Source organism: Ornithodoros turicata, chromosome 1 (assembly GCF_037126465.1).
Source record: "Ornithodoros turicata isolate Travis chromosome 1, ASM3712646v1, whole genome shotgun sequence".
NCBI classification, from domain to species: domain Eukaryota; kingdom Metazoa; phylum Arthropoda; class Arachnida; order Ixodida; family Argasidae; genus Ornithodoros; species Ornithodoros turicata.
Window position 1 is genome coordinate 88,719,217 of NC_088201.1, and position 13,661 is coordinate 88,732,877.

Sequence of the window (13,661 nt, forward strand, 5' to 3'; positions counted from 1 at the left end):
CACTGCTGCCAACAGGAAATAGTGGCGAAGCTACACAGCTGCCTTGTCATGTACCCGACGACAGTGAAAGAAAGGCTTTTGTAGTGTTCAGACAGGAAATAATCATCAGTCGAGAAAAATAGACTGACGACTACTTTCATGAGGTTGAATCGACAGAAGGGTTCGCAAAATTAAGCTCAAAGAAGGAGCGACTGTAGACGTCACTCCTCACCAGATGAGGTTGTGTGGGAAAGCCGTTCTTGTGTCAGTACCCGGAAGGCTGCCCCTATACCTGCGGTGCAGGGAGCTTGGCCACGTCAGGAGAAAATGTAGGGCTCTGAGATGCAGTAAATGTCGCCGCTATGGACATGACGATGATAAAGCCCGGGGATCACTCTGGTTTACACTTCGCAAAATAAACTTCGAGAATAAACTCCCCAAAATAAATCACGAAAATATCCACGGTGTAAAGATAAAGCCGTAAAAATCAACTTTTGCGATACAAACGCTTCAGATTCAAACTTTCAAAATAAATCGTCTCTGATTGGTCGACAGGAACGACAGCCTCAGAGCAGCGAAGCCTTTTGGCTCCCGCGTCTTAAAATAATTCCTCGCAGGGTGTGGCTCTTTGCGGTGGGCTGGGAACGAGAGTACCGAGTCTGGACGAATCGTTTACTGTATTTTTCGCGGGCTATCAGGATTCTGTTGACACTGTGTTCTTTGTTCTGCTGCTCGCCTGTCAAATTTGAATATGTCGAACTCTGAGTTCGTGTCATAAGTCACCAAATCAGTTCCCGGTGTTGGTTCCAGCTATGGTGGGCACCTGCTATATTATGAACATTGTCGCGGACATCGCCATTCTCCTGCAGGGCTGCCGTGGTTGTGAAATCGGAGGGTTGAAAAGTGACGATCGACGAAAAAGCCCGATACCTTGTGGGTGTGTTGTGTTTGTCCGTCTGTGTGTGTTCCAGCCTCAGAACCGTAGAATCGTGAAATCGGAACCTGCCTGTGTACTTTCCTGCCTGTGGTTTTCCTTGTGAGCCTACGTTCTGATAAATGCAAAGAACAGGTACTGGACTGGAGGAAGAGGTCTAAAATTTACGGTACCAGTTACTTCATTGTATGCAATGGTACCCTTGCACATATTTTTACATAAATGCATAAATACATTTATGTATGTACATGTATGTTTTACATACATAAATATTGTGCTGAAATATGAAATCGCTATAAAACTTGCATCCTGCATGACATTACATTCAATGTGCGTCTTGCGGTTCTGCAGCGTTGTTTCTCCCTCACGTTCAAGTGAAAAGGCAAAAATAACGCTCTGAGACTTACTCTCACACAACCATTATTTCGGGGCCATGTCCTCACACTAAATGGTCACGTTGCATTTGCACCGACCTTCTATTTCCAATAATTAAACGAGACCTAATTACTACATCCACTTCGGATGTAGAACATGTTGTCATCCCTTATAACTGCAAAAATATGATTTCTCCAATAATAAAAAAATCAGTCCATGGACACGCTATATGCACGGCACCTACTAGAAATTAACCAGTGGTTGCTGAAAATATACTGGTATTTGTGTTTTATGTGATGTATGGCCCACATTTTCTTTTTGACCAGCTATGCCAGCGTGAGAGCTCCTACGCCAGAGTAGCTAATTCCTCCTCTTTGTCCTCCATGCGGTCACATACATGTTACATTACAAGGAAGCTAGCTGGTACTAACAGATCCAAACAGGTGACTTAGCATGAACACAATCACATAGCAGAGTGAATAACAACCACTTTTATTGACTTAGTTTGCTTGGTCGATGGCGACTGAAGGTGGCATATTTCTTTCCTGACAATATTTTTTTTATTGGTTTGCTCCAGCTAAAAGAAGTCATACACTGAGCAGCAGGGCATAATAAAACCCTCCATACGCATGACTTTGCCTCTTTGGCTTTGGCAAGATGGTCGTTCCGGACCCCCGTGTCACATCGCTGAAGCACGACGCATTCAGAAGACCATACAGAGACACCTGGCCACCCTTGCAAGAAACCGCTGGCGGGGCTTTGTGAGCTCTTTGTCTCCGCGCACGCCACTTTCCAGAATATGGAGCATGCTCAGGGCACTCTCCACACCTGTTGCTCAACGGCGCCCTTTTCAGGTACTCGCGCTAGCAACTTCACGCTCGGAAATCGACGTTGCAAACGAAGACTGTGCCCGTCTAACGACAGCTTCGATGTCGCAGGGATCGTCAGCTCGTGCCATTCCGGTCGTTCTGGAATCCTCGCAGCAGCAAATGTCTGGATGTTCCGTTCTCCTTCATGGTGTAGCGGTTAGCATATCTGACCGGAAATCAGAAGACCCAGGTTCGATTCCTGGCGTCAGCACCTCTTTTCCCTGAGTTGTTTGCTTTCCTTCATGGAGTTTGGAGGCTGCTCTAAGGAAATCACCCCTCACACCTCTCCTGGGCCTGACTGTATTACGTACAAGGCCCTCCAAAATCTACCCATCCATGGCCGACACGCACTCCTTAGGCTCTACAATAATTGTTGGCGGGATGGTGTTTTCCCAGCAGAATGGAAGAATGCAATGATAGTGCCGCTCCTGAAGCCAGGCAAGTCTCCACACGCCATTGATGCCTTCCGCTCAATTGCCCTCGCCAGCTGTGTCGGTAAGGTTATGGAACGGAAGATATCCGCACGATTGAACTGGTATTTTGAGAGCACCCGATTCTTTCCTGAAGCTATGGCTGGTTTCCGGCAAGCGCGGTCCGCGATTGACAATGTCATCGATTTCGTCTCCTCCATCCAGCAAGCAAAGTCTGATGGGCTCCTAACGGCCGCTGTTTTTCTGGATGTAGCGAAAGCATACGACAGTGTTCTCCATAATGTTGTAGTCGCGTCGCTTCAAGAAGCTGGTGTGGGCGGCTGTACCCTTGCCTGGTTGCAAGCCTTCCTCTCTGACATGTCTCTGTTCGTACGCACAGCAGATGGTGACAGTGCCAACTACTTTGTGCATCGTGGAGTTCCACAGGGGACCGTCGTCAGCCCGCTCCTGTTTAATGTCATCCTGGCGCCATCTCCCTTCTCTTCTGCCCAGGCATACCCATATCACGATCTATGCCGATGACATTTGCATATGGACCTCTGCAGCGCGCCGTGATGCCATTCAGCGTCGTCTGCAACATGCATTAGACCTTCTTGTGGCGCATCTTGCTGACCGTGGGTTGTCTGTCTCGCCGGCTAAGACAGTACTGGTCTTGTAAACCAGTGGTCGTGAGTACAATCCTCAGTGGTGGCTTGTCTCCTCCTTTTTTACGAAGTTCATTCCTTTTGGTGATGATGCAGCGATCCAGAACGAACAAAGAATTACATTCATTCTAGTACTGTTATATGCAAATAGTAGACTGATTAGGTGTTCGTCAAGGGAAAAAAGAGTTGTTAGAGAGGGCCGCTATAGCTCAGGTTTGATCGCGTTGAGCACGTGTATTTATTTACACTCCTAAAAGCTGTGAATTTCGGAAGTGCGTTCGTTAAAAGAATACAAATGTGTTACCACCAGGTTACAACAAAGTTTGTAATCAACAATGCGCTAACAAGTGCTACCAAAGTTGAGTGTTCCGTAAGGCAAGGCTGTCCATTGTCACCCTTACTTTTTGATTTATATCCCGAGCCACTGTGTAAAAACGTAATAGCATCTCCAGAGGTGAAAGGGTTCATACTGACCAGCAGTGAAGTGAATGTACTAGCATATGCAGATGGCCTCGCGTTTTTAGTGTCGGATAAAAAAAGCGTTGCAAGAGTTTTTACCGAAATAGAAAGGTTCTGTACAGAGTCAGGAGCGCAGGTAAATAGAGAAAAAACTGTTGGTTTGGGCGGAACTATGGGGTGCAACCCCTCACATATATCTAGATGTAAAATGGCAAACAGCGTATCCCACATATTTTGGAGTACCTCTAGAAATGACCAGAAACTCGAACGCCCTGTGGTCGGATGTAAAGAATAAAGTGAAGAAGCGTGCTTCGATGTGGAAGCAGCGACAGATATCTATTTTCGAAAAAGTCAATGTATGCAATGTCTTTCTCGTTGCGAAGCTAGTGTACTTGTTTCAAGTGCTCCAGTGCAGTCGGAGAAAAGTGCAGAAGTTTCACCGCATTTTCGCGACGCTTATTTGGGGCTCAAACTTTGAACCTACGCGAAAACCTGTTCAAGTAAGTGAAAGACGGTGGCGTAGGTCTCCAACACTTGTTTATCAAGCAAATACTGATGCGATTAACCTTCTTTAGGGGAGTCAAGCATCCCCTACTAGAGGAGATGAAACGGTATATTGGGTACAACTATTTACCCCAGTACACCGTAGCGATTCACCTGGAACATATATAGGCAGCTGAGTGGATTCTATAGGAAAGTTGTGGATAGCATCAGGTTTTTAGGTGCGAGGTTTTCCGCAGAGTACATCTCCACGGTGTCAAAGAAAAAACTATACCAGGATATACCAGGATTTGAGGGATGTTTTATTGCCTGTGTAGCGGCATCGCTATCGCTCGCCTTCATCGCCACCTTTATCTAAGGTTCTACACCTCAGGCACCTTCTCACGCGCCATAATAAACCATTCATTCCTTTACCGTCTACACTGCTGGCCGGTCCTTCCTGACTTAGCGCTGCACAGCCTGTACCACTGTACAGGCAGGTGCCGGATGAGTGGCCAGGAAAGGATATCTTACTGAGAGTTAAGAGGATGCCAATAAGAGCAAAGTTGAAAACGTTCTTTTTCAAGCTACACTCAAACACGCTGCCCGTGAAAGTATGGCTTCAAGACAAAGGCTTCTTTGTTCCCTGGAACATAAACTGTCGGCTCTGCAAGGTGTCGGAAGCGATAGAACACGTTTTCTAGACTGCACTGAAGCGTAATTTTTCTGGGATGACCTAAATCAGAAACTCAGAAAAGTACTCAGATTAGATCCGTATACGATACGCTTTTTGCCATTGCACCCGGAGGAAACCTTCCGGTATGATATTGTATGCATTGTAGGCATGTTTTTCTTGTGGAAACTAAAAATGATGGACAGAAACGAGGAACCTTCGGTTCCTCCTCTGCTTATCTTTCACCAGGAGATGACACGAATGAAAAGTGTCCTGAGTTATATGGAACATGTACCGGAATGGCTTGACATACGCTTGTAGGAAGCCCGTCAACACTGAACGTGCATAATGAATGTATGTTACCTGTAGCAAAGGGACATGTGCTCTGAGATAGAGCACAGCTGTGTAAATAGCACATTTTAAGTAATAAAAGGTGGAAAAGAAAAAATAGCCGCTATAGCTGATTAAAGTACTGAATAAACGCCTCTCTCTGAACTCACTTACAATCAGATTCCTACCTTTACATCCGAATGAAGATATACGCTACGATATTATCATGTTGATAGCTATGTATTGCTTGTGGAAGCTGCGTATGGCAGACAGAAATGAAGAGCCATTGGTGTCGCCCATGCAGTATTTTAAAGCAGAAATAACGCAGCTGAAGCTATGCTGCATGCAGCATTTGGAAGCACCACCGTGGTGAGAACATCTGTGTAAATCGCTGGTCCTCTATGTAAATTATTACTCTCTGTGTGTGACCTGTGTAACCTGTGTGTTGTGTACCATGTATTTTTTGGTATCCTGTGTATTTGGATGCTACGGTGTGCATCATTCATTCATCATACATCACTCATTAACACTGTACAGTCATGTTACCATGTCTATAGGCCCATTACCCTCTGCAATGTTGACTACAAAATTTACGCTAACGTACTTGCTGCACGTCTTCAATTTGTGTTGCCCCATCTAGTAGGGGAACATCAAACGTGTGCCATCAAGAATAGAAGAATACAAACCAATATACATCTAGTTCGTACGGTGTTGGACTGGTGCAGATATGAGGGTGGGCACGTGGCGATGCTACAGTTAGATCTTTCGAAAGCTTTCGATAGAGTTTGTCATACATACCTGTTCGCATTGCTGCGTCGTGTCAACATGGGAGATAGGTTTGTAAATCGCATCCAGTTGTGCTACAAACTAGTTGCAACGAGCCTTGTGGTGAATTAATTCATTGCCACCCCGATTGCGCTTGGAGCTTCGGTCCGGCAAGGTTGTCCTTTATCGCCTTTACTTTTCGATTTGTACTTAGAACCGTTGTGTAGACACGTAATCTGTCAGTATGACGTTCATGGCTTTCAGCTGGGTGGTGTTGAAGTTAAAGTTGTGGCGTATGCAGATGACGTTGCGTTCTTGGTGAAAGATAAGAGAAGTGTCGAAAAAATAATGGAGCAGGTCGACTTGTTTTGTGCAGCTTCTGGAGCTCAAGTAAACAAAGAGAAGTCTTTAGGAGTATGGTGTGGGCTTCGGGGTTCAACTCCAGAAATATTTTGCGATATCAAGTGGCAGACGAGCAACCCGGACAGTGCCATTACACGCAAGTAGAAACACAAACAGGATGTGGTCAGAAAGAATTGATAAGATGAAAAAGCATGCATTCACCTGGAGACGCAAGGAACTGTCAATATTCCAGCGGGCTTCAGTTTGCAATGTGTTTTTGGTGGCGAAAATGGTATACATTTTGCAAGTACTTCAGTGTTCCCGTAAAATAGTACATGCATGCCGTCGGGTGTTTGCCACCACGATATGGTGCTCAACATTTGAAAGAATGAGCCGAGAAAACCTTTTCAAGAAAGTCAACGATGGAGGTTTAGGTCTACAGCACTTGTTTGTAAAGCAGCGAATTATGGGACTGACAAAAATGAAGAGCCATTGGCGTCTCCCATGCAGTATTTTAAAGTAGAAATAACGCAGCTGAAGCTATGCTGCATGCAGCATTTGGAGGCACCACCGTGGTTAGAACATCTGTGTGAATCGCTGTCCTCTATGTAAATTATTACTCTCTGTGTGTGACCTGTGTAACCTGTGTGTTGTGTACCATGTATTTTTTTGTATCCTGTGTAATTGGATGCTACGGTGTCCACCATTCATTTATCATCCATCACTCATTAACACTGTACAGTCATAGTTTATTTTAATGTTTGTAAATAAACGTTATTACCTGGTGGGAAAAAAAAGCCGCTATAGCTCTGAGTCACGTCGACTCAATACCTCACAATACCATACACTATACGACAAAGCTCTGAAAAATAAAGGTGGAAAAGAAAAAAAAAGCCGCTATAGCTCAGTGGCAGAGCACTGGTCTTGTAAACCAGGGGTCGTGTGTTCAATCCTCACTGGTGGCTTGTCTCCTGTGTTTTTTTTATGAAGTTCATTCGTTTTGGTGATGATGCAGCGATCCTGAACGAACAAAGCATTCATTCCGGTACTGTTATATGGAAATAGTAGACTGGTTAGGTGTTCGTCAAGGGAGGAAAGAGTTGTTAGAGAGGGCCGCTATAGCCCAGTGGCAGAGCACTGGTCTTGTAAACCAGGGGTCGTGAGTTCAATCCTCACTGGTGGCTTGTCTCCTGTGGTTTTTTTACGAAGTTCATTCGTTTTGGTGATGATGCAGCGATCCTGAACGAACAAAGAATGACATTCATTCCGGTACTGTTATATGCAAATAGTAGACTGGTTAGGTGTTCGTCAAGGGAGGAAAGAGTTGTTAGAGAGGGCCGCTATAGCTCAGTGGCAGAGCACTGGTCTTGTAAACCAGGGGTCGTGAGTTCAATCCTCGCTGGTGGCTTGTCTCCTGTGTTTTTTTTTTACGAAGTTCATTCGTTTTGGTGATGATGCAGCGATCCTGAACGAACAAAGAATGGCATTCATTCCGGTACTGTCATATGGAAATAGTAGACTGGTTAGGTGTTCGTCAAGGGAGGAAAGAGTTCCTAGAGATGTCCGCTATAGATTGATGCTGCAGAATATAGTACACCAGACACAATTAAATACACGCATTTTCAAAAGAACTCACTCGCTAGATTGGATCGCATATACTATTCCGCCAACAAACTCAGAGAGGTGACGAAATACCAAGTCTTCCCAGTCCACTTCAGCGATCATTGTCTCGTAGTGGCAACAATTGGAAATCCCGAAACGGCAAAACGCACTCCAAAGACGTGGAAGCTATGGAAAATGAATTCGAAGCTTTTACGGGACTCTGTTTTCGATGATTACATACGACGAAAGCTTGCATGTCTTGCCGAGAATCCCTTAGGCTGGGCCGAAAAGTGGGAAATCTTCAAGCAGGAGGTTAGAGGTTACGCGATTGAGAGGAGCAATATAATAGCATATCAAGGAATGTGTGAAGAAACCAAATTGAAAGAAGCTCATCGCAGTCTGGTACAGCTTGAGGCAAAAAACCCAGGCACATGTTTTGACGATATAAAGGAAATCGAGCTCCGGCTCGACCTTTTCAGCGAACATAGGTATGAAGGCGCAAGAGTTAGATGTCGAACAAAGATATTTGCCGGATGAAACGCCAAACAAAAGCTATTTGGCAACAGAGAGGAAGCAGACGCGTAGTAGGCGCATTGAAAGTTTAGAGCACGGGGGTAAAGTAGTGGGTGACTCTGAGAGAGTGAGGGAGATATTCGTCGATTACTATAAGAGTTTGTTTGCACAAACAGCACGAAAAGTCGATGAGGGTTTGATAAATAGGTACATTGCAACAATGCCAAAGCTAAGTGAGGAGGAGAAAGAAATGTTAGGGTCGGACATTGCAGCAACAGAAATACAGTGTGCAATCAAAGAGTTAGCTTTCAACCGCACTCCCGGGCCGGATGGCTTGGGAGCAGAGTTCTACAAGAAGTACGTAGAGCTGCTCATGCCTGTTTTACTTGTTTTACTTAATCTTTATGCAGAAGCGGAGGAAAAGGGCATTTTTTTCTCTTAGTTTTCGGAGGTCGCACACTGTATTAATCCCGAAGAAAATAGCTGAGGGGTCCACTCCGAAAGTGACTGACTATAGGCCTATTACCCTCTGCAATGTTGACTACAAAATTTTCGCTAAAGTGCTTGCTGCACGTCTGCAATTTGTGTTGCCCCATCTAGTAGAGGAACATCAAACGTGTGCCATCAAGAAGAATACAAACCAATATACATCTAGTTCGTACGGTGTTGGACTGGTGCAGATATGAGGGTGGGCATGTGGCGATGCTACAGTTAGATCTTTCGAAAGCTTTCGATAGAGTTTGTCATACATACCTGTTCGCATTGCTGCGTCATGTCAACATGGGAGATAGGTTTGTAAATCGCATCCAGTTGTGCTACAAACTAGTTGCAACGAGCCTTGTGGTAAATAGATTCATTGCCACCCCGATTGCGCTTGGAGCTTCGGTCCGGCAAGGTTGTCCTTTGTCGCCTTTACTTTTCGATTTGTACTTAGAACCGTTGTGTAGACACGTAATCTGTCAGTATGACGTTCATGGCTTTCAGCTGGGTGGTGTTGAAGTTAAAGTTGTGGCGTATGCAGATGACGTTGCGTTCTTGGTGAAAGATAAGAGAAGTGTCGAAAAAATAATGGAGCAGGTCGACTTGTTTTGTGCAGCTTCTGGAGCTCAAGTAAACAAAGAGAAGTCTTTAGGAGTATGGTGTGGGCTTCGGGGTTCAACTCCAGAAATATTTTGCGATATCAAGTGGCAGACGAGCAACCCGGACAGTGCCATTACACGCAAGTAGAAACACAAACAGGATGTGGTCAGAAAGAATTGATAAGATGAAAAAGCATGCATTCACCTGGAGACGCAAGGAACTGTCAATATTCCAGCGGGCTTCAGTTTGCAATGTGTTTTTGGTGGCGAAAATGGTATACATTTTGCAAGTACTTCAGTGTTCCCGTAAAATAGTACATGCATGCCGTCGGGTGTTTGCCACCACGATATGGTGCTCAACATTTGAAAGAATGAGCCGAGAAAACCTTTTCAAGAAAGTCAACGATGGAGGTTTAGGTCTACAGCACTTGTTTGTAAAGCAGCGAATTATGGGACTGACAAAAATGAAGAGCCATTGGCGTCTCCCATGCAGTATTTTAAAGTAGAAATAACGCAGCTGAAGCTATGCTGCATGCAGCATTTGGAGGCACCACCGTGGTTAGAACATCTGTGTGAATCGCTGTCCTCTATGTAAATTATTACTCTCTGTGTGTGACCTGTGTAACCTGTGTGTTGTGTACCATGTATTTTTTTGTATCCTGTGTAATTGGATGCTACGGTGTCCACCATTCATTTATCATCCATCACTCATTAACACTGTACAGTCATAGTTTATTTTAATGTTTGTAAATAAACGTTATTACCTGGTGGGAAAAAAAAGCCGCTATAGCTCTGAGTCACGTCGACTCAATACCTCACAATACCATACACTATACGACAAAGCTCTGAAAAATAAAGGTGGAAAAGAAAAAAAAAGCCGCTATAGCTCAGTGGCAGAGCACTGGTCTTGTAAACCAGGGGTCGTGTGTTCAATCCTCACTGGTGGCTTGTCTCCTGTGTTTTTTTTACGAAGTTCATTCGTTTTGGTGATGATGCAGCGATCCTGAACGAACAAAGCATTCATTCCGGTACTGTTATATGGAAATAGTAGACTGGTTAGGTGTTCGTCAAGGGAGGAAAGAGTTGTTAGAGAGGGCCGCTATAGCCCAGTGGCAGAGCACTGGTCTTGTAAACCAGGGGTCGTGAGTTCAATCCTCACTGGTGGCTTGTCTCCTGTGGTTTTTTTACAAAGTTCATTCGTTTTGGTGATGATGCAGCGATCCTGAACGAACAAAGAATGACATTCATTCCGGTACTGTTATATGCAAATAGTAGACTGGTTAGGTGTTCGTCAAGGGAGGAAAGAGTTGTTAGAGAGGGCCGCTATAGCTCAGTGGCAGAGCACTGGTCTTGTAAACCAGGGGTCGTGAGTTCAATCCTCGCTGGTGGCTTGTCTCCTGTGTTTTTTTTTTTACGAAGTTCATTCGTTTTGGTGATGATGCAGCGATCCTGAACGAACAAAGAATGGCATTCATTCCGGTACTGTCATATGGAAATAGTAGACTGGTTAGGTGTTCGTCAAGGGAGGAAAGAGTTCCTAGAGATGTCCGCTATAGATTGATGCTGCAGAATATAGTACACCAGACACAATTAAATACACGCATTTTCAAAAGAACTCACTCGCTAGATTGGATCGCATATACTATTCCGCCAACAAACTCAAAGAGGTGACGAAATACCAAGTCTTCCCAGTCCACTTCAGCGATCATTGTCTCGTAGTGGCAACAATTGGAAATCCCGAAACGGCAAAACGCACTCCAAAGACGTGGAAGCTATGGAAAATGAATTCGAAGCTTTTACGGGACTCTGTTTTCGATGATTACATACGACGAAAGCTTGCATGTCTTGCCGAGAATCCCTTAGGCTGGGCCGAAAAGTGGGAAATCTTCAAGCAGGAGGTTAGAGGTTACGCGATTGAGAGGAGCAATATAATAGCATATCAAGGAATGTGTGAAGAAACCAAATTGAAAGAAGCTCATCGCAGTCTGGTACAGCTTGAGGCAAAAAACCCAGGCACATGTTTTGACGATATAAAGGAAATCGAGCTCCGGCTCGACCTTTTCAGCGAACATAGGTATGAAGGCGCAAGAGTTAGATGTCGAACAAAGATATTTGCCGGATGAAACGCCAAACAAAAGCTATTTGGCAACAGAGAGGAAGCAGACGCGTAGTAGGCGCATTGAAAGTTTAGAGCACGGGGGTAAAGTAGTGGGTGACTCTGAGAGAGTGAGGGAGATATTCGTCGATTACTATAAGAGTTTGTTTGCACAAACAGCACGAAAAGTCGATGAGGGTTTGATAAATAGGTACATTGCAACAATGCCAAAGCTAAGTGAGGAGGAGAAAGAAATGTTAGGGTCGGACATTGCAGCAACAGAAATACAGTGTGCAATCAAAGAGTTAGCTTTCAACCGCACTCCCGGGCCGGATGGCTTGGGAGCAGAGTTCTACAAGAAGTACGTAGAGCTGCTCATGCCTGTTTTACTTGTTTTACTTAATCTTTATGCAGAAGCGGAGGAAAAGGGCATTTTTTTCTCTTAGTTTTCGGAGGTCGCACACTGTATTAATCCCGAAGAAAATAGCTGAGGGGTCCACTCCGAAAGTGACTGACTATAGGCCTATTACCCTCTGCAATGTTGACTACAAAATTTTCGCTAAAGTGCTTGCTGCACGTCTGCAATTTGTGTTGCCCCATCTAGTAGAGGAACATCAAACGTGTGCCATCAAGAAGAATACAAACCAATATACATCTAGTTCGTACGGTGTTGGACTGGTGCAGATATGAGGGTGGGCATGTGGCGATGCTACAGTTAGATCTTTCGAAAACTTTCGATAGAGTTTGTCATACATACCTGTTCGCATTGCTGCGTCATGTCAACATGGGAGATAGGTTTGTAAATCGCATCCAGTTGTGCTACAAACTAGTTGCAACGAGCCTTGTGGTAAATAGATTCATTGCCACCCCGATTGCGCTTGGAGCTTCGGTCCGGCAAGGTTGTCCTTTGTCGCCTTTACTTTTCGATTTGTACTTAGAACCGTTGTGTAGACACGTAATCTGTCAGTATGACGTTCATGGCTTTCAGCTGGGTGGTGTTGAAGTTAAAGTTGTGGCGTATGCAGATGACGTTGCGTTCTTGGTGAAAGATAAGAGAAGTGTCGAAAAAATAATGGAGCAGGTCGACTTGTTTTGTGCAGCTTCTGGAGCTCAAGTAAACAAAGAGAAGTCTTTAGGAGTATGGTGTGGGCTTTGGGGTTCAACTCCAGAAATATTTTGCGATATCAAGTGGCAGACGAGCAACCCGGACCACCTGGGGGTGCCATTACACGCAAGTAGAAACTAAACAGGATGTGGTCAGAAAGAATTTATAAGATGAAAAAGCATGCATTCACTTGGAGAGGCAAGGAACTGTCAATATTCCAGCGGGCTTCAGTTTGCAATGTGTTTTTGGTGCGAAAATGGTATACATTTTGCAAGTACTTCAGTGTTCCCGTAAAATCGTACATGCATGCCATCGCGTGTTTGCCACCACGATATGGTGCTCAACATTTGAAAGGATGCGCCGAGAAAACCTTTTTAAGAAAGTCAAGGATGGAGGTTTAGGTCTACAGCACTTGTTTGTAAAGCAGCTAATTATGAGACTCTGGTTTTATAGGCAGTCTGTGCACCCCCTATTAGACGCCGTGAAGAGAGCAGTAGCCTACAACTATATGCCTGATATATATGTTGGCTTCCACGAGCAAGGCTTGCAGTTGACAGGGTTTTATCAGGAGGTCGTGGACTGCATCAACTTTCTAAAAGTCAGGTTTACCCCAGATTACCTCTTTTCGGTTTCAAAGAAAGTGTTGGCAGCCCATTTGATAGATACCTTGTTTCCCGTGCCAATTTACAGGCAAATTCCGTCTGAGTGGCCTGGAGCGGACGTTTTACACAGGGTCAAACGCATGCACATAAAGCCGAATATGAAAACATTCTTTTTCAAGCTTCATACATCAACGCTCTCTGTGAAAGCATGGTTGGAACAGAAAGGCATATATATTCCATGGTCTGCCAACTGCAGGTTTTGCAAAGTCCCTGAAACCGTTGACCACATCTTTCTTGATTGTACGGAAGCACAGTTTTTCTGGGACGACATACAGATTAAAGTACTGAATAAACGCCTCTCTCTGAACCCACATACAATCAGAT

The 13,661-nt window shown here is 44.7% G+C and overlaps 6 non-coding genes across 6 annotated transcripts; all 6 read left to right on the plus strand.

Moving 5' to 3' along the window:
- The first annotated feature begins 7,174 nt into the window (after window positions 1-7,174).
- Window positions 7,175-7,246, plus strand: Trnat-ugu (transfer RNA threonine (anticodon UGU)). Its single transcript has one exon. It is a non-coding gene; the product is annotated as a tRNA-Thr (tRNA).
- A 147-nt stretch (window positions 7,247-7,393) lies between these two features.
- On the plus strand, window positions 7,394-7,465 carry Trnat-ugu (transfer RNA threonine (anticodon UGU)). The gene has a single exon. It is a non-coding gene; the product is annotated as a tRNA-Thr (tRNA).
- Window positions 7,466-7,617: 152 nt separating this feature from the next.
- Trnat-ugu (transfer RNA threonine (anticodon UGU)) lies at window positions 7,618-7,689 on the plus strand. Its single transcript has one exon. It is a non-coding gene; the product is annotated as a tRNA-Thr (tRNA).
- A 2,662-nt stretch (window positions 7,690-10,351) lies between these two features.
- Window positions 10,352-10,423, plus strand: Trnat-ugu (transfer RNA threonine (anticodon UGU)). The gene has a single exon. It is a non-coding gene; the product is annotated as a tRNA-Thr (tRNA).
- A 147-nt stretch (window positions 10,424-10,570) lies between these two features.
- Trnat-ugu (transfer RNA threonine (anticodon UGU)) lies at window positions 10,571-10,642 on the plus strand. The gene has a single exon. It is a non-coding gene; the product is annotated as a tRNA-Thr (tRNA).
- Window positions 10,643-10,794: 152 nt separating this feature from the next.
- Trnat-ugu (transfer RNA threonine (anticodon UGU)) lies at window positions 10,795-10,866 on the plus strand. Its single transcript has one exon. It is a non-coding gene; the product is annotated as a tRNA-Thr (tRNA).
- The last annotated feature ends 2,795 nt before the right edge of the window (window positions 10,867-13,661 follow it).